The sequence below is a fragment of the Theobroma cacao genome, chromosome 8 (genome assembly GCF_000208745.1).
Source record: "Theobroma cacao cultivar B97-61/B2 chromosome 8, Criollo_cocoa_genome_V2, whole genome shotgun sequence".
In the NCBI taxonomy this organism is placed as follows: Eukaryota; Viridiplantae; Streptophyta; class Magnoliopsida; order Malvales; family Malvaceae; genus Theobroma; species Theobroma cacao.
In genome coordinates this window covers 18,285,524-18,290,144 of record NC_030857.1, presented here as the reverse complement: position 1 = coordinate 18,290,144, position 4,621 = coordinate 18,285,524, and positions in this window count along the sequence as shown.

Sequence of the window (4,621 nt, the reverse complement as noted above, 5' to 3'; positions counted from 1 at the left end):
AATAATTTTTCTCTTTCTACACTTACTGCTAGAAGCCTCCTCCAAAGTGCATTCTCCTTATTCTTGAATCTCCACCACCATTTACCTAATAATGCCACATTTTATTAGTCAAATTAGAGATATCCAAACCCCTTACATTTTTGGTTGACACACCCGCAAAGAAAATTCCTCCTTATTTGTTCTAGCTTGCTTAAGACAGTAATAGGTGCTTTAAAAATGGAAAAGGAAAACAAAAGTACTGAGTTTAGCATAGAATAAATTAAAGTAACTATACCTCCAATAGATAAGTACTTTCATCGCCAAAGTTCCAATCTACTCTGAAATTTATTCACAATAGGGTCCTATGTATGCATGCTTTGTAAGTTTACTCCAAGAGGAATACCAAGATCAAAAAAAGGTAGATGACCCAAATTGCTTTGAAAAACATTAGCCATGGCTCTCCCAACCACTTCCTCAACTCCCACCAGGTAAAGGCAAAACTTCGAGAAGTTAATTTTTAACCCTAACAATCGTAAAATTCTCCTAACATTGCAAACACCTACCTCTTCCGATTTCACAAAAAGTATAGTGTCATCACCAAATTATAGAGTCATCATGTTTTCTAACATTGGCACCCCTCAGCACGTATGCAAGTTCTTCCCTTGTAGAAGACTCATTTTCATTGGAAATTCCGAAGTAGGAATCCATTTACCAAAACCACCACTCGCACCGTAGATATGCACTCATATATCCATGCCCTCATTTTTCACCAAAACCCATTTTCCCTATCACAAAGATCAAGAAATTTCAATCAACAGCCTTTAAAAATCAAGCTTCATTAGCACACCCCCACTATTACTAATTTTTTTTTCATAATATGAATTATGTAAAAGGAGAAGAATATTCATTTCTCCAACCAAATGTGTTCCAAAAAAGAATGATGTAAAAGGAGAAGGATAATTTTACAAAATTAAATCTAACACATGATTGAATTCCAAATATAGCTCATTGGAGCTACTAAAGGAGTTTTCTCAAACATATGTTCTAAATTTCTTTTAATGTAACAAACAACAAAATAGTACTGGGGTTAATTTCTCCTTTAGTTTAGATGGATCAATTCCTTTACTACCCAATAAAACGAATCCCCACAAGAGATTGCTTCCTAGTTAGGATGACAAAAACATATTGATTGGAAATTAAATTATTACTGAATAATCTCTATACATCATTAGATTTTTTAAAAGAAATTTCCTTACCAAGAGTTGCTTGGTTTAAAATTCAATATCTATTCATGGAAACCCTATAATGACATAGACATGTATTTAACCAAATTATAGCCTGAAAGTCGTATTCTTCTAGACTAGTAGATTCGCGGTTGTACATCCTTCAAAAAATATTGAAAACTAAGTTTCAGCCAAACCATTTCCTTGAAATTATATTCTTTTCTTAAGAATGCTTACCACAATTTTCATCCATGAGCTCAATTATGCTTTAGAAGCCAAACATATGGCTTTCTTTTGAGGAATATCATGTAAGGAGGGCCAGTAAAATTAGTTACCTAGGTCAAACCAGTTTGCCAATAAAATTACTGTAAAGTTACTCTAATGGAAGCTAAACATATGCTTAAATTTTCTATTCTTAAGTTTTTTTTCCTTTTTCAAATAACAATTAATTTAGTATTCAGACCAATAAGATTTCCAACCCTGCCTTTTGAGGATGATGACTTATAAATTAATAAATAGAACAATAAAAAACACACAATAATGTTGCTAAAATTATAAGTATCAAGTATAATAACAGAATCAAAGAAGGGTCGTAGCATAGCTTTAAACTTAAATTTTCCATCAGCAGTATTTTTCTTACATCAATAAAGTTTCATAGTTGCTAAATCGACAATAGAGTTGAGTTTTTGAGGTTCAAATTGAAATAGAACAAAAATCTTAGCTTGGTGAAGTATTCTCTTCTTTAGCTAAGTATCTATGTTTTAGTATTTCCTAATGGCTATAATTATGTTGATTATGAACAATAAATTTGAGGCAAGTTCATTCTACATTAGTCTGAATATAAATTTTAGAGCAATGGACAATGTTTGCCTCAAGGTCAAAGCAACATAGGGAGCTTAACATATTGGCCATCTTTCGATATGTTACCCTTATTGGTATTGTCTTGTCTATCAAGGTCATTGAGCATTACACTGTTAATTTCACGTATTGCAAATTAGCATCATAAATTTTGTTAGGTCAAATTTGAGTTATTTTATAAGTTTTAAGCTTACATGAATTATTCTATATCCGTAAATGAAAATTAAAAAGAAAATATAAGAAAATGAAATTTTTATAGAAGAGAAAATAAATTGAAGACATAGTTGTGTATTTAATTAATATTACACAGTTGTTTAATGACATTAATATGGCTAATTTTTTTTGGTATAGGAGAGAACATTATTAGGTCAATGTGAGTTTAATACCAATAAAAAGGAACCGCTATAATTAAAAATTTAAGTTGAAATTTAAGTTGATATGATGATGTAAAAACAAAAGGATGTACTTAAATCTCTAAACAGTTTCCTACTTGTAGTGTTTTACCAGGCAGTATCATACATCAAAGGCAAATAAATATTATAATTTATTTTCATTTCAGGTATATCATGATTGCTCCATGAATATCATACTTCATTATCATGATTTCAATTGGCAAAACCAATTGATAAGAAGGAGATATTGGAATTGATAAGATGCAGGGTCGTGTTGAGTTCATTTGATACCAGCGAGTTTCAAGAAAGAACATAAAAGGTTAATAGCTAAACGAAAATAGTCTTAATTGAGGTTTCAAAAGTATACAAAATGTGGGTGCCTTTCTTTTCTTTTATCCTTCTTGGCTACCATGAGCAATCTAGCATACCAACTTTTTGGAAAGATACTAAAGTTTATCAATTTCACCAATTAATGTTGTTCCTCACTAAGTTGTATATAAAATTCTTAAGAAATTCCATGCAAGTATAGTGGAAGGGTTCTTGCCAAAGTTCTTCTATTACAAAAAAAAAACGGTATTACCCAAGAAAAGCTATCTTTTCCAAATACTTTGGTTTCTACTTTGTCACGACCAACATTTCTCCCTAGCTACAGATGAATATGACTTTATGGTAAGTGCTTAATATCAGTCCTTTTGTACTCTTGGCATGGGATCCTCACATTGTATATCTTATGCTCGGTGATGCTGCCTTCCTTACATTAATATCCATATCTACAAGTTAAAAAAGCTTCATACACAAGACTCTACACTTCAAAGAAAATTTTAACGGTAAATGGACAATTTCTAGGACCAATTATACAAGTTTGGTACGGAGAAACAGTTACCGTCAAGGTTTATAACAAAGGGAAATACAACATCACCATTCACTAGTATTTCAAGTCAAAGAAACAATTCCGTTTTTATTGTGTTGAAAAATCCCTCAAGTTTCTGGTTTGCTACTCACCTTTTAAAGGAAATAATTTTGTTTCTATAATTCCTTTGCAGGCACGGAGTTCAACAGCCTAGGTATCTATGGTCAGATGGTCCCGAATATATCACGCAATGCCTAATATAACCTGGAAGAATGTTCAAGCAAAAAATTATATTTTCCATGGAAAAAGGGACCCTATGGTGGCATGCTCACAATGACTGGTCAAGGGCTACTATTTATGGGGTTATTATGATCTATCCAAAGGTCGGAACTAGGTACCCTTTTCCCAAGCTGGATGCAAAAGTTTCCTATCACAATCTAATTTTCGGGCCATAACTAGCGCATGGGCCCAATGGGCATAGCCCACTAAGCCCAAGCAAGCCTCTTTATGTAATCTTGATCATCATTTCAACAATCATTCCTAAAGTCACATTTCGTAATTCTCAATTATAAAAATATTCAGTGATATACTATGGCAATCAAATACTTACATTTAGATCATCCAAAATAATATCACCTATTGTCAACTCATAGTGGCAACATCAATCAAAATATACATATATTGTTTATACTATGAATCTTAGTGATTTATATCACGCGTATGCATACACAGACAAAAGACTCTTAACTACCAACGGAGTGACTTTGGGTGAAGGTACAACTACTGAATGTCATGTTACCTACCAAAAAGATGAATATACGTGAACACCTCAATCTAGGTCCTAACTGCCTCCGACTTTGAAAACATGAAGTTTCAAAGAGTGAGTATAAACCTAGTGAGTGAACATAGAAAGGGAACAAGCAAACAATACGAAAAGTTGTAGAAAACATGATGCACTTATGTTAAAAGCAATGCAATTTAGCTTAATTTTTTGTAAAGCCCCTTAATTCAACCTTTGGTTATTTAATCCTTTAGAGTGAAGGATCTATGATCAACAACGAAGTTGAAAAGAGTGAAAACTACAGTAAATATCCAAGCAAGACAGAGAGTTTCTCATTGCATTGAAAATCAATTTGAAAGCAATTAACAATTTCAACATTCAACATTCATTGCAATCACATAATCTTTTCTCTAACATTTCTATGGTATGTGTAAACATGTATACAACCACCGGCTCATCAGCTCATGTGATGGAAATACTTTGTATTTCTATCCCATTCCATAATCCATTTAAATTTGGATAATGGTCTCTATCTGCA